We start from the raw sequence: 25,510 nt of genomic DNA on the forward strand, positions 1-25,510 counted from the left end.
AGAAACCGACGTTCAAGTGACAGTCAGTGATATTAAATTCTACCAGGACTCGGGCCACGTCATGTGAAAAGAAGTGATCCACTGAACAGTCAGGCTGAAAAAATTGCAGAACATCAGTCCTTGTTTGGAGAAAAAGGGATGTGGAGGAGAAAACTGTCCTAACTCCCTTGTATTCCCATAGTGACGAGAGAGGACAGTCCTTGTGGTATCCATGGTGTGTGTAAGCAAGGAATATTCTTGATATGCAAAAGGCTGAGGGCTGCTATCAGAGAGGTTTAGTAATTTAAAGGGAAAGATAGCAATTCAAAAAGAATTCAAGAACTGTACACACACCTGTATTTATTCTCATTTCGTTGAGTCAGGCAGAAGGATGGTCTTTGGCGGGAGGACTTGAAGAGCACAACTGTGTTCTCCCCTGGTTCAGCTCCAAGGTGGCACCTGGTTACAAGCCAAGAGTTCCCTGCAGAAGAGAAGAAATGAGAGCACAAGGCAGGGGGACATGCAGAAGACAACAGAAGGCTGAGATTTAATGAAGGAACCAAAGGGATGGTAGAGAGAAAGAACAGATTTTGCCATTCATGGAATCAGGTATAGTTCAAACATGGTGCTGTAGCCGAATTGAGACTGACACAAAACATGCCTTTGACCTTGCTAACTTTGAGATGATCTTTGGCAGGCAGTGATGGATTCTTTAATTTAAATCATTAAAATGAAGCCAAATCAAAACAGCATCAGAGCATACATTCAGAGAAAGCTCTCTTATTGTGCCAAGAGTACCCTGCATGCCAGAGCTCTAAATAAACAGTCTAAATATACAGGTTCATAAATCTTGTGTGTGAAATTAAAACAAGGGAAAGGACATTGATTTATTATATGTTTTTGGGGAAGCTTAAGACTTAGTCTTTAGTTATAATAATGGTGTCCTCCCTGCCCCATAAGGGGGTAGAAGTGCTTGACTTCAATTGTGCTTTTCTTGGTTTTGGCAATTATATGGTTAGTAGGAAGTGTTCCCAGAACAGCAATCTTTTTGGCTCCACTTTTAGGCTGTTTCTAGACTCCCATTTAAAGTTCATCGCTCAGTCTAAGTTCCCCAAAAAGAAACTGACCTCCTGAATTTGAAATATAGCTCTTCTTTCAGGGAAAGGATTTTGTGGGAAATGCCATAAAAATCAAGATAAGCATTTGAGAGCTCTGCAGTAAGATTGTGACTGATGTACATCACAAAAGCTTTGCTTCTAAGAGTTAATGAAGCAACAGTAATTTTACACCACATGCAGATACACCCTGGTTTATTAGAAAGATGTCTTTTTAATTACTCCTAAAAATGTGGGGTTCTTTGTTTTCTTTCTTTTTTTTTTCTCCCCCCCCCCCCCCCTTGTAGTACCTCCATAACCTCTAGATTTGGGTAGCTCCACTGTCTCTCATGCGTGCTGTGTGGAGAGAAGGGGATGATATGGGCAGGAAGGCTTTTCCTTTTAGTCCTGCTCAAAGTCCTAGCATGCTGGATTGAGCAAGGCTTGAAGATAACAATGAGAGTAAGAAATAAGGAAATAAGGAGAGTAAGAAATAGGAATAGAGGGGCAGATAGATAGTGAGTGCCATTGAGAGTCAAGCTTCCCTACTGGTATGTGTTAATGAGCTCTATGCTGTAACACATAAGCAACTCTTGTGTAATACATGATAACTTCTCAAGATAGTGACTGCATGCACTGTGGAAGGGTGGCTTCATCTGTAGTTCTTCATTTGGAGACCATGTGGCTACTAAGATTCTTTTTGAGATGTGCAGAGTCCCAAGAAGTCAAGAAGGGCAGAAGCTGGCAAAGTTTGGCTCCATCTTCACTCCCTACATTCAACGACAAAAGAATGATGTGGCAGGTGGATGCACAGGGAAAAAAAATTAAGAATGGGACAGGTGTAAAATGAAGATCTTCTGTCCTCTGGCAGTCTGTGACTTGGGGACATCCTGAGCCAGGATATAATCACGTCTTTATCATGAGTAGCCCTCAACAGACCTTCCTTACATGAATGCATCTGACTGCATTTGAATCTACTTTCCTCTATGCAACAGCTTGAGGTGATGATTTCTACATTTCAGTCATGTAGTACATGAAAAACTATTCCCCTTAACTAGCTGTCTGTTAAAGAAGGTCAACAGAGGAGGGATTGCTATGCGTGCATGTGAAAGTACTGTTTACTGGAGCTGTGCAAGGTGTATCCCTTTCCTTTTCCATGGCTGCCCATCCTCTGGGTCATTTGATACAGTAGCTGTCCTGTACCTTCTCCTCCAACCACTTCAGTGCAATTCCACCCACTCCTGTAAGTTGCACCTTTCTCAGAGTACTAGGAGCTCATTCAGGCTCTACCACAAGCGTGCAAAGTCATTTCGTAGACAGCTTAGCTAGAAGAGCACCAGGCTCCTATGTCACCTCCCAGGGTGCATCTCCTCTCCAAAAGTGTAAATCTGGACATGTTATGGAAAGAGCTGTTTGTACAGTCAGCCTGTACAAGCCAAATTCCAGAGTTTCCCAGAAGCCTTTGCTTCCTTAGGCATCAGTGCTGGAGCTCCCGTGTCACCGTGGCCTCAGCAGTGACACCGCATGAGCTCCTGCTCATGTCCTTCACTCCTTGGGTGACAGAGGAGGTAGGAGATGGCAAGATGACCAGCTCTTCCCTTGCACCCTGTGAGTTGGAGGAGCACTTTCACACCTTCCCTATTTTGTGTAGCTCTGGTGGCTCAGAATCACTGGCTTTGGGTCGTCTCCATACCCGTGCTGCTGTAAGAGACACACAGTGCTCTCGGGGGGGGCCCTGAACCCACCACCCTTGCCCTTCTTGCTGCCCAGGGATGTCCTTACCCCATAACAAACTGGCTATGGAAAGAAGCTCCTGCCTCTCACAGGCCCCTGGGTGCTACTCCAAGGCATCTGCAAGGTCTCCCCAGACCTTCCTGAAGGTGATCATCTGCCTTGCAAGCATCTGCTCCCTTCATCTGTCCCAGCATGACAGGAGCCCAAGATAAAATGGCCTGAGCTCAACTTCCCACTGATCCTTCGCCGGCTTCTGGCAAGGCTGCAAAGAATAACCAGTGAAGGAGGTCCTACCCTGGGGTCAGGAGAAGGAGAGGGGTGTGAAAGCTCCTCTGTGCACAAGGCCATGGGTGATGGGTCTTCCTGTAAAGAAGGCGGCAGCTCCTGCTATCTTTCTCTGGGCAACCATCACCAAGATGCAGAAGACCTGTTAAATGATACAGCTGTATTTCTTCTGGGTAGAGTGCAAGCTCTGCTGTTTTAGCCATGTATCTTGGCTTAACTTCTTAACTGTCTCTTAGTGGCTGATTAAATGGAATTTCCCATTGCATCCATGGCTTCCTTCTTGCCATCCCTCAGCAACTCACTCAATGGGGATGTCAGGGAGCAGCGAGGGGCAGCTTCTCCCTAAGCCATGGGGAGTTGGCAGCTGAGCTCCATAACACGGCTGGCCAGGCAGGAGCTTCACCAGCCACATCCCCACGCAAAGTGAGCCAGGCAGATCGTGGCCAGGTTCAACCAAGAGTCCAGATCACCAGGAAAGTTTATGGGGATGAAGCAGGTCCCAGGAGCTGGGAAGCCAATCCCCAGGACAAGGTCGGGATCAGGTCTCATGTTCCCTGGTAGATTTTTTTTTATGTTCACATGTAACCTTTTCTCTTCACCTTGTCCTGGGATCTCTGTATGAGCTCCTTTTGGTTTTGCTTCATTGCCGTTGTAAACTACTCCCCTTCTATGAGCTCCCTCCACCAGAAAGTGTGCCTCATTTCTCACAGTCCCTGCTTTGTGTACAAGTCCTTAAGCATGATCATGATGATTAGATTTTATAGTTATATAGCCCCAAAGGATGTCCTACTGTCCAATCTTTTGAAAAGAGGGAAGAAAGACTGGTTAATTCACAGTTCTGCCTTATATCCTCTAAAGGGTTAAATCAGCTCCCTACGTCTTCATGAATCACAGCCTTGCTGTCCTCTGCAGTAAACTAGGAGTGTCATCCCTGAATTCAGGACGTAGACTTATCTTCCAACTCTGTCACTTTTCATGATCTTTATCTCCCTAAAACTTTCATGATCCAGATGTTCCCTATTGGCTGAGATAGCTGTGCTGGTAACCATCCCCACTTAGTACTTCCTAATGCCTTTTACACAAGTCTGTGTACAGTAATCAGAGAAAGTAAATAGTATCTGCAGAGCATACTTGAATTTAATTAAAAGAATAATAATAATATCTCAGACTTTGGCACGCTACATCACCATTGTGGTTTACTGCCTCTACAGACAGCTTCACTGAACAGCTATTCCTACTCTGCATACCTGTAGGCTGACTGGCTTTGCCTGGCTTATGGTACACACTTCTGAGGGACTTCATAATAAGAAATATTATGTCAGGTTGGAGGAAATCAGAGTAAAATTACCTGGGGATGGAATTTCCTTACTGTCGCTCAGTGTCAGCATCTGAGCATCTCAGCAAAGTTTTAGGAGACTGTCTTCATTGCTTTAAATAATATTGTATTAGATTGATACCTTAAAACACCTGGGACACCTGATTTATTTATTTTTTTCCCCAGATGGCTGAAGAAAAGTTTCATACCATCCGTGGTCAGATTTTTCTGTCAAGTTCTTTGTCATTGCTTCTTTTTTCTTTTTTTTTTTTCCTGAGGGTAGGGACTGCATTTGAAAATCTCTCTTCTCAATCTTTCCTTTTACATAAGCTGTTATAACTCACAAAAGACACTGAGAATAAGGGGCAGGCTTGAGCCAGCAACACGCAAAAGGTGTTCAGGGCTTTGACCATCTGCTGGATGGTCATATCCTCTGTTATGTCTCAAAGGCAGCACTAAACAGGATGCTCTAGAAAAGATGCCTGTCTTGAAAAAAAAAATTGTCTTCTATTTTGTCTTCAAAATTTTCTTCTATTCCCCTAAGGATTTCTTCTAAACCTGGATTGCTAAGAAAAACCTTTATTTCCCTGCAATACAGCTTGCCAGAACTCACTGTTAGCGCAGTGGCAATGAATACAGGTGTTTCTGGTTTTGGCAGCTGCAGGATGTTGCATTTGGCTTTTTTGCTTTAAAGTGCTTCAAATGGGCAAGGCAAAAACTTTTTCTCCCATGGGTTGCAGGCTGCCTCCTTGGTCTGGAAGCAGAAATGGATCTGGACTGGAGTGCCAAGTAACTCTACCTTCCGCCTGAAGTTTGCTGCTGCCAAGCAGGGAACTTAAGCTTCGGACAGGTGTTGTGAAGACTAATACCCACGTCTCAGTGCAGCTACGGACCTGATTATCAAAATGCAGAATAATTCCTTGCATTAATTGACCTGATGGCACAGATGACTGCTCCATTATACATGAGACCCACCTCTGGGCATCCTAAGACCACAGGTCATTGACTTTGTAAATCCTGCGACTCCCTTAGCAACGAAGACCTTTCTCAGGGCTAAAAAGTGTCTACACAGAGGCCTTGAAGGATGTAAGCATGAGGAGGATCAGAACTGCCATCCCACTTGCTGAGCACAGCGGGCACTGGGAGAGCAGGGCCATTATGGTGGGCACTGGATAATGCCCGTCCCTGGGCTGAGGAAGTCTGTCCATCTCCCAGCTTTGCTCAGGTTCCTTGCTGGAGAGGGGCAAAGCATTTACCCAAGAGTATTGAGCTAAGAGGATGGGACAAGTTGATTTGGGGGTTCCTTTCTCCACAGTCTCAGTCCACTGTCGCTACTATAAAGCCCTTTGATCATTTTTCAGGCTTTTCAGCAGTCTTAGCAAAGAGATAAAGGAGCAGTTAGGCCAATGAGATGAAAATATCTTCTCTTTCCTTAGAGGTGATTTCTAGGAGTTAAGCTGCAGAATTCTCTGGAGGTCGGTATCACTTTTTTTCTTCTTTCACTGGATAATGGAAACCCACAGGGTTGAGTAATCTGATGAATTTCAGCAGTGGCAGCTCCCTGAAAAAAGGCTCAGTAGAAATATCGAGAGTCCACACATACTAAAAAAACCCCGGAGAGTAACAGTGAAAATGAGAAGAGGATGTGAAAACAACACGTGAAGAAAAAGTGAAGCAGTTACATTTGTTTAGCGTAGAAAAGAGAAACCTAAAGGAAGCCGGGTACATGTTCTGCCAACAAAGGAGAGGGAGAGTATGGAGATCAATAGTTCTGTGCCCTTGGTGACTAGAACAACAAGAAATCTGTTCAACTTCCAGCAAAGAAGAGAAATTAAATGCCATAAAAGAAAATGAAGAGTGAATGTTGTCTGGAGAGGCTGTGAAAACTCCTTCGATGTTTATTAGAAGACCTGAGGCAAACATGCTCTGGAGTGGTGTAGGCATCCTTGATTCTGCCTTGGTGCAGAGGAAAGGACTAGGGCAGAGGTTCACAAATTGGGGACAAAGAATGTACCTGAGAAGGTGAGAAGCCCCAGAAAATTACTTTCAGCCTTGGTGTCTCCCTCTACCCTTGTTCTTTGCTGCTTCTATCCCCAAAGGCTATCTCTTTGAAGCTGTATGAAAAACAAACAAACAAACAAACACCATGTACTGGGTTTGCCTGGCAAGGTTTTGGTAGTGGGGGGGGCTACAGGGGTGGCTTCTGTGAGAAGCTGCTAGAAGCTTCCCCTGTGTCTGATAAAGCCAATGCCAGCCAGCTCCAAGATGGACCTGCCACTGGCCAAGGCTGAGCCCATCAGTGACGGTGGTAGCCCCTCTGGCATAACACATTTAAGAAGGGGTGGAAAAACCCCAAACAAACTCTACAATTGCAGCCAGAAGAAAGGAGTGAGAATATGTGAGAGAAACAGCCCTGCAGCCCCCCAGGTCAGTGCAGAAGGAGGGGAGGAGATGCTCCAGGTGCTGGAGCAGAGATTCCCCTGCAGCCCGTGGGGAAGACCATGGTGAGGCAGGCTGTCCCCCTGCAGCCCAGGGAGGTCCACGGGGGAGCAGATCTCCACCTGCAGCCCGGAGAGGACCCCACACCGGAGCAGGGGGATGCCCGAAGGAGGCTGTGACCCCGTGGGTAGCCCACGCTGGAGCAGGCTCCTGGCAGGACCTGTGGATCCATGGAGAGAGGAGCCCACGCTGGAGCAGGTTTTCTGGCAGGTCTTGTGACCCCACAGAGGACCCACGCTGGAGCAGTCTGTGCCTGAAGGACTGCAGCCCATGGAAGGGACCCACGCTGGAGCAGTTAATGAAGAACTGCAGCCCATGGGAAGGACCCACGTTGGAGAATTTCATGGAGGACTGTCTCCTGTGGGAGGGACCCCACGGTGGAGCAGGGGACGAGTGAGGAGTCCTCCCCCTGAGGAGGAAGGAGAGGCAGAGACAATGTGTGATGAACTGACCCCAACCCCCATTCCCTGTCCCCCTGTGCTGCTCAGGGGGAGGACGTTGAGAAAATTGAGAGTGGAGTTGAGCCAGGAAGGAGGAAGGAGGGAGGGGGAAGGTGTTCTAAGGTTTGGTTTATTCTCATTATTCTACTCTGATTTGATTGGTAATAAATTAAATTAATTTTTCCCAAGTCGAGTCTGTTTTGCCCATGACAGTAATTGGAGACTGATCTCTCCCTGTCCTTATCTCGACTCATGAGCTTTTCATTATATTTTTTCTCCCCTGCCCAGTTGAGGAGGGGGAGCAATAAAGCAGCTTTGATGGGCACTGGTGTCCAGCCAGGGTCAACCCACCACACACCACCCCCTCCACCCCCCTTTTGTTTGAACCAATGTGGACAGCAAGATGAGAACAAAATAATTTTCAAGGGAATTTGGGAGGAATAGTGAAGCAGAGGGGTTACTCATCTATTCTAGAAAAGAAAGATAGCTCTATATTAAAAAGTCCAAAAGCTTTGGGAGTCGATGACCTTTAGGTCCATTGCATCTCTTGGAAATCCACTTCTAAATAAATATTCATTGCTGACGCATGCTCTAATAAAAATGGCATATTGCAGTCATTTGCTGGTTGGTGCATACAGTCTTGTCAGCTCATTCATAGCACATTTACTGCCAAATCATTCCTTTAATCATAGAACAAGAAATGTTACACACGCTGAACAAATCTCCCTCATTAACTTGAGCGGGTTACTACTGCAGTCTGTTATGCTTCAGCTTCTATTTTCGGAGAAGGTCTTGTAACCTATTGTGTGTGTGAGTCACAGCTGTCACTACGAGGCTCTGCCAGGAAGAAAACTACAGGCTAGGACTCTAATAGTGCTAGGTGCCTACTTCTGAAGAAGTCTTCAATATCTCTGCCCTGGGACAGAAAAACCTGCTCTTCATTTTTACTGCGTACAGCAATCCACTGAATAGTGCTTTTTATCCCTAGCAATCTCTTTGAAATAACTTAAGTCCCACTCAACCTCAGTATAGGGTTAGGATTTGACCCTTTATAATTGTCATACACTGGGGAAAGTAAAATAAGAGGTATGGCTGCAAGTGCTCCTTGTGCCCATCATCCTCAGCCTGCCTTCTGAAACGTCAGACTTTTGCTGTCAGCTTTTGTAGGGGGAGAATAATTCAAGTTGCCATTAATATTGAAGGAAAGTTAGATAAAGCCTAAGGCCTTTTATCTGTATGGGCTATGATTTAGCAATGCACATAAACACATGCTTTTCTGAATTAGGGCCCCTTGCAGACTTTTGCAACCAGCAAAGCGAGAGCCGAAATTCCCATCAGCTTGCAGAGATAAAAGCTGCAGATGCAATATGCTTTTTTTTTTTTTTTCCTGGGAGATACTGTCTGCACTCAAAAATTAAATGTACTTGGAAAATATCCTGGGCAATAAGGGCAACTGGCTCATCACGAGCTACCTCTGTGCTAGGAACCTGTTTAGATGCAGGGTGGCTGTATGCAAACTGCCAAATGGGCATGAACCCTGGAACACACTTATGCCTGAACTGTGCCTGGGAGGTGTTTGGAGAGCCTCGCTGGCACACACCAAAGGCACACCAAGGACCTCTCCAACCTTTTGCTAATATAGATGGATCATGTTCTGGTGCCTGAGGACATTCCCAGACAGTTCAATGTACTGATACACAGGCATCCAAAAATGCTGGCCCGATCTCATGTTCATCTTTATAACTCCAGCAAAGAGAAAAGGATTTCATTCCAGCACGTGCCATTTCCTGACAATTAAATCACCATCATCCTCATTTTGGTGGGCTCTTCTTTTTTTAACAGTCCGCCTGCCATCTGAGGTCACCAAAGAAAAGGCTAGTCACTTATTTCATATTTAAACTGCTCGTGCAAACTCACATCAAGAAAAAAAGAATATGTAAGTTGCATTGTTCAAGCTTAATAAAAAGCAAAGGTCTCTAGTACAAGGTTATCCCATTGTGCTACCAGCCTTGGCTCACGTTAATAAGTGTTATCACACCATTCCGTCACTTTTGACCCTCCAGTCCAGGTTGTCATTTTCCATGTGAGTTAACTAGTTGGCTGGAAATCCAGAGGAAACTGAACTTATGCTCCAAATTCCCCTTTCCCATGCTTTTTTAGAAAAAGGTAATCTCTTATGGGTTTCTTTAGAAAATTTCCATTCTAGAGAGCACAGATACGTGGTGATATATATCATGATGACATATGCAATGGCAAGATGATGTCAGTTAGAAAAAACTTGTGGAACACCTATTTTCATCTTTATAACTCACATTGTCACTATGCCTGTACAGTATTTGATGGTCTTAAATTTTATAATCAGATCGATTCAGTCCAGTACAAGTATAGCTTTTTCAGCACCTGACAATCTTTTTATTTCTCATCATAATTATTTGTTACATGGATATCAGCTTTATCCGGGGTGCGATTACACATTTATACCAGACTTGATGTCTTAGACATTAAACTTTATATTGACTTGCTTACATTCCCTCACAGTCACTTCACTTAGCTGTGGAAATCTTGACCCAAGAAAGATCTGTCCAAATCCAGGTGCTACCACCACAAAGTCAATTTGCTGGAGAGATCTCTTTTCTGCAAAGTGAGGAATTTCCATCCTAATTTGAGATCCAGAAAGACACAGAATGGGTCATTCAATCCCGAACCACAAGAAGTCAGATCTTCCTCTCTCACACTATAAATAAGACAACTGTGGCCAACATATCCTGTTTTACATATTTTTTTTTAATACTTATTGCTACCTGAATACATTACCTATGGTTTTGAACACCTGCAGCTATATTGTTAAGGAGAGCTGTGTACGTTCTGTACCTCCAACAGATAAGTTGAAATATAAATGTATGCATCCATATGTTTTTTTAATGCACAGGTTAAAGTGCATACAAGAAAAAAAAAAGATTTGCATACTGTGACATGTTTATGTGCATGCATATATCTAGTAAATTTTATTTTATATACATTTTTATAACAGAATTACAATAAGAAGGCATTCAAATGAAAATTTTTAGGTTAGTTAAATGATCTTTTGTACATGAGAGACATTAAAACCCACAGATGAAGGGCTATATTATACATGTTCAGAACAAGAATAGTGTATGATAACAGTGTATTTGCTGCTATTTTAGTTTATTAAAGGGAATCATAGTTGGTATATGAGCTGGTTTGTTGACAGAGGGAGGAAAAAAACATGAAGCCAAGACAAACCATTCCACCTACAATATTAATTAACTCCAATATGAAGAAGCCATTCAGTTTTTATCCTTTTTTTTTGAAAAATATATTTAAACACTGATTAGAAAAACAAGGACCAAACAACTGTTTCTTAGCTCATTTGAGCCAGTTATACCATTGTATTCAAAGTTTAGATGTCCTGTAATTTAAGTTTTCGTATTCCACATACTATTTGTGGATCCGATCCAAAACACTCTAAAGATTCCCATTGAGTATAGGGGCTTTTTATCAGAATGTTGCCAAGTGTCATGACAAAATCAAGCCTCCTGTGAGATTTGAAAACAAATTATTACATACAGGTCTCAGCTTCTATTGAATAAAATAAGAACAAAAATTACAATTTTCATTTTGAGGGAAAGAGGCTTGAAAGTGGGACGTGAATTCATCTAAAAGCTACAACCCAGAAGTTGAAGAAGAACGTTTATCTGTGTTGATGTTTTGATCACAGGATTTTAAGCCTGTTGGATGAAAGTCACAAATGCTTCAAGTCATTCTAGTCTGCCTCCCCACCTTCCTCTAAAGGTCAGTCATAGGAGGAACTTCGCAGCGTCTGTAGGTGGTCTGCGAGGCACTATGGCATATGGCAACGTAGACGCAGATGAACCCATTCCACTGCCAGTGGTGCCAGGGACTCCCAAACATAACAGGAACTGCTGAGATAAACACAACCAGGGCTGCATCTGTGATTTAGTTTCATACTGAGAGGTTCCTTGACCTTACTTTCCTGCTACTGCAAGGAATATGTGGGAAGCTACTGCTGAAGAGGAATGTCCTACGGAGGACAGCATCCTCAGTGCCCTCCCAAAAAAGCAGAGAACCGTGATGTTAGCAGCGAGAGGGAGTGCCCACTGAGGTGGGACTCTGCTGAGGAACGTGTGGGTACAAAGCATCACACAGGCTGGTAACTTTCTGCAAGTCCTCCAGGACAGGTTATATTTGAGAATAAAAGACATTATTATAGGCTTAGGGAGTCTTTAGTTAGGGAAAGATGAAGACAGACATTAACTTGACTAACCATCCTGTTTTTAAAGGGTTATCCCTTATTTCTGGAAGACCTCCCTAAAGATGGCAAGCTCTCCCTTTCTTTAAATAATAAGTCTATTTATTTAATTAATTTCTTCTAGCTAAGTAAAAGATGAGCTTAATCATCAACCAAACTTTTGCAGAACAGAACTTAGGCAAAGTAGCTGCTTATGACACTTTTCAGTGTAAAATCTGCCCTGAGAAAACCTTTTAACACAAGTGAGCCCAAGCATCTACAAATTACTTCAAGAAAAGTCCATTCATGTCGTCCTCAGCAGTACTGAATTACACTCTAGGAATAAAAATCATGGACTTTGCCTGTCAGAATGTGATATTACCCCATAAATCTGCTTTTGCACTTTTTCCTCAAGTAAAGAAATTGCATGCAAGGAAACAGATCTGTGAAAGGCCCATTAACAGCTTGGTAGGTAGCAGATGCTCACCAGAGATGCAGACCAGAATGTTTCCTTGCAAAGATTCAATGAGGTTATTTGTCGGTTAAAGCCTCAAGAGGTGGTGGCAAGTGAGATCTTTCTGATGGGTCCTAAACAGTTTTGGGTAGGAGCCTTATCACAAGTCTCTGGAAACATTCTTCCAAGCCCAATAGCTTTAGTGTGAATGCAACGCAGAGCCAGCATGAATTAGCAGGACCATGTCTGAACTACAAAAAAGAAGTGATCTTGATTCAAATGGTCAGAGAAGGTCTGGATAGAAGCTCTGAGATGGACAATTTGAGAAAGGCAGGACTGAGAAAAGTATTCTTACCCAGCCTGCACAACGGAGACGCACAATTGGAGTAAGAGAAGCCCACAGGGGTGTGACGTGCCTTTGCATGCTGACCGTAATCTTCTGCAGGGTGTGAAGGTCAGTATGAAACTAGAGGGATGTCCTGAGGGGTAAAATCCCACACAACTTGAGGGCCAAGCTCCACCATGCTTGGCTCAGGACTGAAGAGGGTCAGAGTTGTCAGGGTAGAAGCAAGACTAGGGCTGCTCCACAAGGAAAGGCAAATTGGAGGCTGAGGGTGACAGCAGGACAGGCAGAGACCTCTTCAAAAGGTCCAAGGAAAGCAAACAGAGCTACCAGGGACAGTCACCAGGTTCAGCTGAAAGCCCAGATCACCAGGCAGGACCATAGTCCTGAGGCAGGTCCAAGGTCAATCGTTGAGGAGCAGTGAGGTGCCCAGGGTTACTCACCATCTCAGACACGTCAGAATTTAAATGCAGCTCTTGGGGCAAGAGCAAGAAGAGGCGTGGTGAAGGGCGTTAAGATCTATTGGCGTATGCGGGGCCTCGACAACAGTTGGTCCAAGGCTGGCAGCGTGATCCTTGTCAACAGCTACATTTAATTATTACCTATGTGTGGATTTTGATGAGTTACACGGACCATGACTCGACAATGCTTTAGATGGTAACGCTCCTCCAACGAAATGAGATTTAGCGTCTATAAAGAAGAGACTTTACACTCACTGGAGATACAAATTTGCATGGATCATCAGCAGTAGCGATTATTACTATGACTACTGTAGCTGATGCAGAAGACTTTTCTTAATCGTTCATACTTGACCGTCAGATGTAAGGCAGCATGCAAACAAAGTAACTTACAAAACAATTTTTGTACAGGGTCTCTAAGCACTTGAAATGTTTTCCCTGATGAAGATGTGAAGAAAATTACACATTCTGGCTTTGACAGAAGCAACTTATGTGCCACAATAGTATCTACAATCATTCATATGGGTCATTAGATTGAAAGAACAAATTAAATAGAGTTGTTCTGCAAAATTCACCCATTGTTAAATAATATATCTTTGTAGAATAAAAGCATTACATATTTCTGGTAATATGCTAGCTCCATTTTCAATCAAAAGAATCATTAAAGGCTTGGTTGAAGAGGGTGTATTTTTCTCTGTGGCCACTGGTGCTTTAAACCATGGAAATGTTAAAATGTTTCTGGCAGATGTTCATTCCTATACAGTAGAAAGAGAAGTGATCTATTGTCTGCATAATAATTTTCAATACAAGAGTAAAAATTCATTAGAAATGCTTGAAAATGCAGGAAGTGTATTAAAGTCAATTGACTTCACAATGTGTCGTCATTTGCAGATGACAAAGCTGATACCAGCTTTCATGGTATGAGTAACGTTGTTGATCTGTGGTCATCTGAAAATATGAAGCAAGCAAAGTTTGTAGTGAGAGATAATATCTTTTCTTAGACAATCTGACATAACTGAGAAAAAAAAAAGAAACAAAAACTCCATGAGCTTTTAGGCACACAAAGTTTTCTTTAAATGTAGAGTAGAATCAGCAGCCTTCCAAGCTAAATAGAAGTGGGGAATCATTCAAAATTAAACTCTCTTATGTTAACCAATTGAAGAATATGAAAGAAAAGCTGGCAAGTGTTTGTGGAGTCACAGTGATGCGGGAAGCATGAGAAGTCATAAAGCAGTTAGCATCTCCTGGACATAGAGGATGTTAATTATTCATGTAAAATACTGAAGGCTGAGATCTGGAAAATTCCTGAAAAGTTAAGCTTTTAAAGATATCAACAACAGGTAGTATGATATGGCTACTGAATATTCAACATCATTATCTATTATGTTTATGCAATTTATCCCAAGATTGCTTTTTTGAAACAATTTTGGTTTTCAAGGTTCTTGCCTCCATTTCAGACTTGGATTGTGAGAGAATTTCACAGAAATCTTGCTTGGAAGACACTCGGGGAAGGCATCTAGTGCAGCTTCCTGCCTGAAGCAGGACAGTTGCCAACACTCGATCAAGTCAGCAATGACTTCTCCTAGTCAAGTCTTGAGACTTCTGTGACCTCTCTAGTGAACTGTTCTGAGGTTGCACTACTTTTCTAGCGAGGGCTTTGGTTTTGGTTTTGGATTTAGTTCTGGTCTGTTTTTTTTTCAGATGTCCAACACGAACCCTCCAAGCTACAGTTTGATGACATTGTCTTCCATTATTTCATCTAGCCCTACCAAGAATAGCTTGTCCTCATCGTCCATATAACTGTCGTTCATAAGTTAGGGACTATTACTTGGTCATCATTTAGCCACCTCTTCATCAGGCTGAAAAAAACCAGCTTTAAATCTGTTTTCATAGTATCTGTGCTGTACGCCCCGATCATAAGAGCTGTCTGCTGGACCCTCTTCAGTTTCTCCACATGCTTTTGAATGAAGAATCCAAAACTGGATGCAGTATTCCAGGTGCAGTCTTACCAATGCCAGGGAGAGGGAGATAAGAATTCCCCTTCATTCTGCTGGCCAGATTCTTTTCAATTTAGTGCAGGACATGGTTTGACTGCTTGTGTCAGAGTGTGCTGTTAGCTGATGTTCAACCTGGCATCCGTCATAATTCCCTGGTCCTTTTTCAGCAGGGCTATACCCAGCCAGTCAGGTCCCTGCCTGAACTAAGGTGTGGGATGATTTTGTCCTAGATGCAGAACTTCACACTCTTCCTTGCCGAACATCATGATATTGGTCCAGTCTGCAAGTTTATTGCGTTTCCTTTGGGTCAAGGCTCTGCCAAGTCTCAGCAGGTCAATCCTTCCTCTCAGTTTAGTGCCATCCTTAAATTTGCTGAGAGTGCACTGTGTCTTCATCCAGGTCCCTGAGGAAGATGGAGGACAGCATCAGCCCCGGCTGTTCTTCTCGTTACGAGCTGCCAGCCAGACACTCAGCCATTGATCGCTGTCCTTTGAGCAAGACGGTCCAGCCAATTTTCAGCCTACTTGACAGCCTGCTCATCCACCGCTTCAGCCTTCAGATGAGAATGCAGTGAAAAGTGATGTTTAAAGTCATATTAAGTACAAGACGTATGACATCTACCAGTCTTCTTTCACCCACCCAGTCATCCATTTTGTCGTAGAAGGCAACTAGGGCCCTCAATCACCATTTGTCCTTGCTGTTGGACTCCATGACTTTTCCAGAGATGGGGGTGACATGGAGAGACTTATACTTCCTAATGTTCTCCTTACTGCTGTTTTTATTTTGTTGGGTTTTACTTGGTTTTAGTTTGGGGGTTTTTTTAAGATATACCTTTTTTTTTTTTTTTTAAGATCAGCCTTTTTCCAGTCATCAGGGATCTTCCCTGATCACTGTTATTTTTCAAGGATGATAAGCAGAAGCCTCACAATCACATCAAGCAGGCCTTGAATGCTGTACAGAATTTCTTAATGACCTTTCTTAATCCTCCAAAAGGAGTTTAAGATATACAGGAGATATTTCATCATGTGATTCTTGAAACCAGGAAAATGTTTACATACATCCACAAAAAGGTGGTTTTCTTTATGCTGTGAATGACAATACGTTTTAATGTGTTTTCCTGGCATAAACCCCTTCTTTTGTATGTTATGGGAGAGTTGCTCAATTTAATTTTCTAAGTTCTTTAAAGAAGACAAAACTGAGGAGGGCAGAGTCACAATCACGGAGTGTTAATGTGTCTTTTGAAATGTGTTAAAAGTCTATCTGGGTTTTATGAATTAATGTTAAAGCTTAGAATAACCTGATCTTGCACTGAAAATTAGGCATAACATAGTAACAAAAAGAAAAATTGTAATAAATTATTATGAAATATTGGTCATAAATTTATCTCTTACCTAGAAAGAATGCGATAAAAAAGCAGAAAAAAAAAAAAAAGGTTTTATTCAGCAACATAAACTACTTCTGAAATACCTGACATTTGTTTTCATGGAATGCAGTGTTGTTAATCTAATTTATATATATTCTTAAAAAACAAAGTTATATTTTTCAGGATGTCATAAACATTATGAAATAAGTGGGATCAGCAAGGAGATAGAAGTGAGAGATTAAGCAGAGTGTGTTTACATGCCTCAAGAATCATGCATTCAGAAGTGATCAGATGTTTTTTCTTAAAATCCCTTTTTTTTTCATTTTTTAAAATCTCATGGAATTTGTTATATCCATTTTTATTTTCAAGACAGCTATGAAAATAATCTTTTCTTTGTGTAATAAAGTTCCAGAAGCTGATAAATACTAATTCTATTAAGGTTAAATCCCTCATATCTGTAAAAAAAAAACTCTCAATGGATTTAAAAATGAATGTTTTATGAAATATCTTAGACAGAGACCTTTTGTTATGTGAAGCTTGTAATAATTCAGTGGTATATTTGAGGGCAATACCAAGTTCACTTCAGAGAAAGGCACATGATATATTAACAGAAAAAGTATTTCCCTAAAATACCTCTAGTAATATTGTCCTTTATTCTGTATGCTTCGGCTGAAGCATTGATTAGTACATATAATTCCAGAAAAACTTTGCTGGAATCATTAGTCAAAACAGGCTCTGTAGAAGCTGTGACCAATAGATGGGCTGTCTACACACAAATGTGTTGATGAAGAAGGGAGGATGGTACAGGATGAGCAGTTCTGTAAAATCGTACAGGTCGGTGCTGTTGTGTCTGTATCTTGCCATGCATTTTAGCACCTTGTCTGCTAAATCACAGGCATTAGGGCTGTTCCTTATGGACAGTAAACTTGGTTGAGTCTCTGCCACTGAACTGAGCATGTGGACATTATTCACTGCAGTCTGTGGACATCAGAATTGCCAACCCCATGGCAAGGGATTGTTGTGCTGACAGGACACACACATGACAAGAAACAATTTTTAACCAAGAAAGCTGCCAAAATATGAAATGAAAATATTTTTGCTGTACGTCAACTTCTTAAGAGTCCGCTGCCTCCTAGGAAGCATTAATGAAATGTACAACCATGCTTCCCATTTCTTTTGTCTATAGCTCATATCTTGTCTTCAGCAAACTCCCTGCTATCTCTCCTGCCTGTAACTTTGACTTACACTGGGTTGTCCGAATGATTTTCAGCCATTTAAGAAATGCTTAGTTTTTTGGAACACCTCCTTTTTTAGGTGACTGATGTGATGTATCCTAAATTAATGCAGTAGTAAGAAGGTGAGACCTCAGAAGTGATTTAGCTACTTTGCAATATACTTCTAATTCTGTTCACTAGCTCAATCTTTTCCAATCTTGTCTAATCATAGTAGATACAGATATATGCCTTTTGTAGCACACAAACTCGACTGTTTTGCTGGATGCTAAGGTGTCTGTTATAGCTCACGGAGAGTAACAGCCTCTGAGCATCTTTTTTGGTTTTACTGCTTAATGTTTTCCAGACATTTTTCTAGAAACCAGGTGTATAAGGGATGCCATAAACAAGCAGCGACATGTTCAGAAAATGGAAGGGTGGTCCTGGTCTTCAGGAGTTTCTCATCTAAATGCAGAAGGACAGATTGGAGAGAGCTAGGTCAAACAGTCCGGGAGAGCAAGGTAGCAGTGACTTGGCAATGACAATGATTAGAGTAGTTACGTGGTGCTCATATATATCAGGGCTAAAGTTAAGCAAACTTAATAAAAATCATAATTTCCAAGTCATCTGCAGTAAATATCATAGTGTCCCTCTTTTCCTTCTCCGAGATATGTTCTTGTCCCCTAGAGTCAATATCATATTCGGCTTCCTCCCTCCCTCCCTTCCCTCACCTTCCCCTTCCCAAATGCTGACACGTTGTTTCTGTCAGTGTTTTCTGTTTTGTTTTGTTTGTTTTCGTACCAATGAAATAAAAGCCTCTGAAATCCCATTTTTTCTACAGTTGTCAAAACTGCCTTCATTAATGATACTTCTCTTTGTTAGGAGTAGCTGATTTATTTTATTATATTTGCCAGAAATGTATCTGGAAGAAAAATACACTGTGAGAAAAATACACTGTGAGAAAAATACGCTGTGAGAAATAGACCTTATCATGCCATGCACGCCTGACTTTCAAACTGATTTTACTGGAAGCTACATTATGGGGACAAAGCTGATGCACTGGCATTCTTCGGAATCTCAAAGACACAGTGAATCTTGACAATCCTCCAGGAGAAACTCTTGAGCTAGCAGTGTGTCCATTCAAATTCAAGGAAATGCCTTCCCTTTCTTTTCTGGCTTCAAACTTTTGAGTTCACAGAAATGTTAGGTAAGTCTTTTGCTCTGAAATGATCTTAACCTCGTGCAGGTGGGAGTCACCTTGGGTACTTAAACTTGGGCATTCAGCTTTATCGTATAGCTACAGCACATTTGTGTTCCAGAAGAAGAGCTGAGCAGACTAAAGATATGAATGATGGCCTCAGCAGCTATCCATTTCTACTCATCAGAAACTGCAAATCCCACTGGAAAACATCTCTCTGCTTTAACTTCAAAAAAAAAAAAAAAAAAAAAGTAAGGCAGCTTAGAAAAGTCCCAGCAAGGACTGATCCAAAATAAGACACAAGCACTGAAAGCTTTCCATCCAAGGGTGAATCTCATCTGGGTTCAAAAGGATTCTCTCTAGAATAAGAGTGCAGTTCAAACATCCCAACTCATTTCTGGTCAATGGAGGCTGCTGGTGATTGTGCTGCTGGGTCTTGTGGCACTGACAAGTTTCCAATTCTGTGCTTATTAACCTTGTGATATTGCTGATTTGGAAAGGCAGTCAGCCACCAGATGCAAGGGTGTTGCTAAGTCTTTCCAAAACCACAATCCGGGGTCTTTGTTTTCCCATTCCTCTGCCTCCAGTCCCCTCTTTGCGCACACATCCACCCCTTAGCAGCAATCTACTTAGATAAGCCTTTTCTTCTAGAAAACAATTTCTGCATTTTATGGGCAAAGGAGGGAGATATGACTTGGATTTTGTGTTCAGCATCACGCTGCTTTTAGTTCTCACAGGGTTTGCTGCGTGAGAAAACTGCGTGGAAGTCTTGGCCAGAGTACTGGGTAAGACATTTGCCCACTTTGGAACTGATCTAGAGCCATATTTAATTTTGAACAGTAACTGAGGAATGTTTGTTTCTGGGTTTGCAAATGGGTCTTCAATGTGAAGTTTAAATCCAACATTCAAAATCCCCCCAAAGGAGAAAGGGGGCTGGATCTGAAGTTGTGACTGGAACCTTTTTAAAATTTTCTATAATTCGATTCTGGCTTGTAAATGATTTCCCACCAACTTCCTATTATTGACATTATCATTAATTAACACTGCTTTTACTGTTCTTAGTCAGCCATGACTTTTATCATTGTCTTTATTAACTCTGATACATTTCAAAGTTTTCATTCTAAACCATTATATAGCAAAATTGGTCAGTAAGAAGCTGTACCAGAGCCAGGCAAAAGTGATTCACCTGTTCCACATTGACTCAAATACAAATAATTTGGATTTTTTTCATGGATAAATAATTTCTAATAACACTGTTACGTGGAAGCATGATTCTTGACTAGCCTTAGTTTTCATGATGTGTCAGTGATGAAACGATGACCAGTCTGAGGTAATATTTAAAATCAGTTGCAGCTTATAGATTCAATGTTTGCTCTGTTTTCTTTCTAACTGACCACCATGCAGTCATCATATGGGCTTTATGTTTCTTGCTGGGCCATGTCTACAACCAGCACAAGAGCTAAAGAAGGACTGTATCTGTACTGATGAGTTAAATGTCCCCATGATCAGACACTGAGGACCTCTCCCTACCAGTGAGTTGCTGAGTAGAAGACTGAGGGTTCCATTATCTTCGAATTTACTTATTTCTTTTACTTGAAATTAACCTGGAACTTTGACCAAGATTCATGAAACTTTTCAGTGTGAGCAAAAGTGCAATAGGTAATGTGTAGGGGGGGTAAAGAATAAGCAAAAAGTCGATCAGTGAGTAAAAAAATAAACCTAAAATAAATTAAAAGAAAAATTGGCTAGCCCCACTTATGGAGTCTGCAGTGTCCTGCACACCAACACCTCTGTCTTTGAACCTCCAGAGATATTAATATTGTGCTAATAATAACCAGCGCCGTATCTCTACTGCTCTGTGTATTCTACATGTGCGTAAGATATTCATTGCTAATTTGTCTGCAGGAAGGTCTGAAATCCTCTCCGAAGATTTAAATGTCTTACAAGTTTTATTTTTACATCGAAGCTGCCGAAGGTGAGCCCAGTTTCACCACCCACGCGTGCACTGAAAAAAAAAGCTTCTAATTTGCTAGAAGAAGGTCCTCAAATCCCCACCCACAGGAGGATGGTATTTTAAATTTTCCCAGAAGAGTTGATTATGGCGAGACCCTTAAATTACCACCTACATCCATACACCCACATACATGTGCACTTGGGTTTCTGTAACATGGAGCCCTGGAAAATTGACTTTTCGAGATCTGGATGTAGGTTTCTACATGTTTGTTGACAGAGCAGAGGTGAGAAAAAGAAGTCTGTTTGCAAGTTCTGCAGTGCAGCTATAGTTACAGGGGAGTTTTCACCCCCAGAAAGCTATGTCTCCTAACAGGCTGGAGCTCATCTTCAAACTTGCACACCTGTAACTGTTTCTTTCTTTGGATTCAGTCTGGAAATTAAGCTAATTTTCTGTGCTGCTGCTGCTTCTGCTGCCTTATATCAGGATGATGTTTCAGTCTGGGTAAATGTTATGCTTATCCTTTTAAAAAAGAAAAAAAAAATCACATAGTCCTTACTCCCCACATCAGCCGAAACAGGGTAGCTCCAAATGCACACCACAGATTTCAAGGTAGCAGATCCAGCATGGTGTGAGAAGTGTTGGCACTCGGAATAATATTGATCCTGTTGACGGACCATTTCATTGGGGGAATTGTGAACAAGTGAAGGTCCCTGCGAAACCGGTGCCATCCCTCTTTGCCAGGCAGGGGAGCAGAGGCACAGGAGGGATGAATGCCCTGACTGATTAATGCTCACTAGCTCTTGCCATGACAGATTTAGGAAGAGATGTTAAATCTCCCGATTAGCAGTTTCCTGTCTCAAGTACTCAACAGTACTTCTGCATATTTTATCCCCTCCTGTCTCTCTGGGACAATCCTGCCACCCTCTCTCTACTGAGCTCTAATCTGCTCCTAGAATATAATCCTGCAATCTCTCTGCACTCTTTCCCAGCCAGGGAGGTCTATAGGTTGTGGTTTTGTTTTGGCCCCAGGTCACCTGTTAGACTTCTTGCTGGAACCATGCCTTTCTGTTCCTAAGCAATACAGCTATTTCCCTAGACCTCCTCTCTATGTCTCTGCATAGTAGCAGGGATCCTGGCTAGAAAGACCCACTTTCTAAAAGCAAATGAGGTCGTTAACATCCCAGCTGAGATTCTCAATACGCAAAAAGCCAGGGCATTGAAAGACGTTCAGCATCCTCTTAACTGCAGTGCATTGTGTGTTGGCATTTCGAAACTCATGCCCGGATAGCATGCTCGTAAATGGGCATAGCACACTCAAAAAATGTGGATGCAGTTGAACGAGCGAGACCTTGGCTGTGTCAGGACTCATTGCTTTTCTACATGAACACATATGTGAGACACCTTTTTTTTTTTTCCCCATCTGTTTCAAGTTAGAAGCCAAAGGCTGATTGCAAAAGTATAGACAGGGCTATGAAAACACAATGACATTATGGCCCCATGTGCTAGGTCTGAGATTTGTCCTTACGGTGGGATTCTCAACAGCTAAACAAAGGGTATTGGAAATGGCAGACACTCTCCTGTGTGTTTTCCCAATGTTGGGTATGCAGAAGTGCCCAGAATTACAGAGAACAACCCTGGATAGAGTTCAGCTCCTCTTCTCCACTTCAAGGAGGTCCAGAATAGCAATCAGAGATGGATGGAGAGAGGAACTCCTGCCATGGATAGCAGCAGCTATGGAGGAAAGAATAACAGGCTGAACCATCCTTAAGACAGTAAGATTCAGTAGCATGAGGCTGTAAAACTAAAACTTGGTTGAGAAATAACATAACATGCCAGTTCTGCTAGCTTGGGAAGGGGATCTCAACTCATTTAGCAGTCATCTCACCTTAATGCATCCAGAATAGACTTGGCGTTTATGGTTCCATGCGTAGGTTGATGTCCTGTATGTCCATCTCAGTGTATCCCTTGCTTACTCCTTGGTAGCACTTAACGGCACGGCCAGGCCATGCTGGTGAGGGGGATCATGTCTCGGTATTAGTGACAAGGTGCCTCTAAGAACAAATATCCCCATTGGTGGGACCCATTGGGCTCCTTCCTATGAGGCTCATCAATGAGCTTCCAAGGATGAGCAGCCCTTGTGCTCCAGGACTTAGACTTGTGAGCTTAGAAGAAACTCACAGTGAAGTTTCCAAGGCTGATACCATTTGAATGCTAAACAAAGAAGTATCCGTCTGATCTCAAATTCCTTGTGGGAGAGGGAAAATTTGGAGGAAAAAGAGGAATTATGAAATTGGCTAGGACTTGGTGGTTCTGAGTTCTCAGACTGTAGCTGAGCATCTGCTGGGTAAATGTGACCTTTCCTTTGCTCCCCCTTCCTCCACTTAGCTTCTAAATTTTCAGAGGTGACATAATATTATCTAACAGCCAGTTTCTCACCTCTGCAGGCTATGACTGACACTGTAATGAACTGAGGGAATACATCTTGATTTTTTTTTTTCTCTTTTGATTTGAACTAGGAACAGCAGATCTCCAGCATGCGCATGATTCAGAGTCATGGAAATCTTTGCTGTGCTTATTCCTGCCATGTTCCCCAGTTGTATGAAAAGGCTTCTGGTCTAGAAGATGTAGTAGATGGTGCAATTTCTCTCATCTTTTTCATAAGACAGAAGGTGGTAATAGAAGTTCCACCTTTGAGTGAAATTAGCCCAATTGATCAGATTTTGACTAGGCTTAACGTGGGAGGGACTGTGGAAAGATGCACTTTCTCTCATCTCTGGGTTTACTTTCAATTAATGGCAGAAAAAAGGGTCCACGTAAGTACCTAAGCGTATGTCTACCCTTTCAACTGTGTGAAAGTCTGAGCCCACATAATAAACTAGGAAGCTCCAGGTGGGGCATGGGATCTTTTTGGGTGAGGACCCAGGCTGTTTGGTGACTCAGAACATTACCTACAAACCCTCAGAGCCTGAGTTAACGCCGAGTAACAGCCAGGAGGGAAATGAAAAGCTGATAACTGCATACACAATGATCTGCTCTAAATTAGCAGCAACCCCTCAGGAAAGAGATCTTGGAGTCATTGCAGATAGTGCTTTCATATGCCATCTCACTGCTCAGCACAAGCAAAGAATGTGAATAAAATCCTAGAACTTACTAGGAAATGGATAGAAAACAGAGCTTCACTTTAAAAGTGTGTATATAAATCCCTAGTGCACCTAAATCTGGGACACTGTGTGTACTTCCATTCATGCCGTATAAAAAAGGATGTAGTAGATTTAGAAAAGGTAAAAAGAAGGATGATCGGAGATGTGGAACAGTTTTAATATGAGGAGTGGCTAAGCAGGAATTCTCATTGCAACAGAGAGCCATTCTGTGTGCATTTACAAAGCAATGATGGGTACGGTGAGGGTGAGTAAGCAATGGTTATTCATTATGTCTCATACCATGACAACCCAGGGGCACTAATGAAATGATCAGATAGCAGGTTTAAAACGAACATAAAGAAGTTCCTTTAAACAAATCATGGAACTTGTTTAGAAAAATCAGTAGAGAAGAGGCTCAGGGCTAGCAACTAAGTACATAATCCAGAATAATCTAGCAAAACCACTGAGCGCTGGAATGTAGGAGAGCAAAACAGATGAGATTCACTTTATACTCTCTTTCTTAAACTTTCCCCTAAAGCCCCTTTATCAGTCAATCTGAGGCTGGGCAAGATAGATTCAGGTCCTGACCATGATGGCAAATTTATAGCAAGGAATTAAATGTTCCTCCACTCACCCTATAGCCTGGTTTCCTTCCAGCATGGCCTTAGTCAGAGTACCTTGAGGAAGTTTAACCTCAGTGATTTCCTAATTAATTTCACTAATGCGGATCAAAGGCTGGGAACAATTGATCAGACATCAGTTCTCAGAAAAAAAAAAAAAACACAAAAAAAACCCACCAAAAAACCTAAACCCATATCTGGAGGTTCTAATGAATCACAGCCTGCCCCCAAATCAACACATCATGCTGTTGTGAAAAAGTTGAACGCTGTACTACGCTGTGTAACCTGCCAGAGATGCTCTGCTCTCCCCTGGGAAAACCTCGGTCGGAGAAGAGTATATAAAGTGGGACACTCCATTTCCAGAAAGATTTGTCCTACTTCAGGAATATCTAGTGGGAACCACAAGAGTAGCCAATGGGGAAAAACTACCAGTGGGAAATACTGAAATCATTATCTCCTTCAGAGGAAAGAGGGCCGAGCAGAATATGGTGGCACTGTTCAAATCCATGAAGGACTGTTTTGTCAGAGGAGAAGAAATCAGTTCCTCGTGTTCACAGTGCATAAGAAAAAGCACAATGGGTTTAAACTGCTGTGGGGAAGATGGTTGTTAGGTATTAGGAGAGATTTTCCAATCATCAGGACTGCAAAACACTGGAATGAATTGCCTGCAACATTTCCATCATGGGAGGCCTTGCAAAAAACGGTTTAATCGAAGATCCATCAACAGTGACCTAGAAATACTGTATCTTGCTTTGGGACAGGAAAATAAACTATGCAACCTCTTGAGATCTCTCCCAGACCTATGAATCTGTAATGCAGTCTTAAACCTCTCCCATAGGCTTGATAATTTGGGTGCAAATACTTTGGGTGTCTTGAATTAATTACACAGCCTTTTACTAGCCTGTGGATTGGGACTGGCAATGTCATTTTAGCGAGGTCCATGAAACACACAGCTATTTTAGCTTTCTATTGGTATAGAGAGATCTTCATTTCTCTTCCCCGCAGCATAGTTCAAGAAGTATTCAGGCTTTGCTGGGATTTTCAGGATAAAAACTGGGGAGCGATGTGAATCATTTCATCCTTATTTCTTTAATCACAACTGGCAGGAGCACGGTGGATGGTTTCCCTGTCCCGGCTTCTGGTTTTCCAGCGTGAG

This window comes from Buteo buteo, chromosome 3 (assembly GCF_964188355.1).
Source record: "Buteo buteo chromosome 3, bButBut1.hap1.1, whole genome shotgun sequence".
Taxonomy (NCBI): domain Eukaryota; kingdom Metazoa; phylum Chordata; class Aves; order Accipitriformes; family Accipitridae; genus Buteo; species Buteo buteo.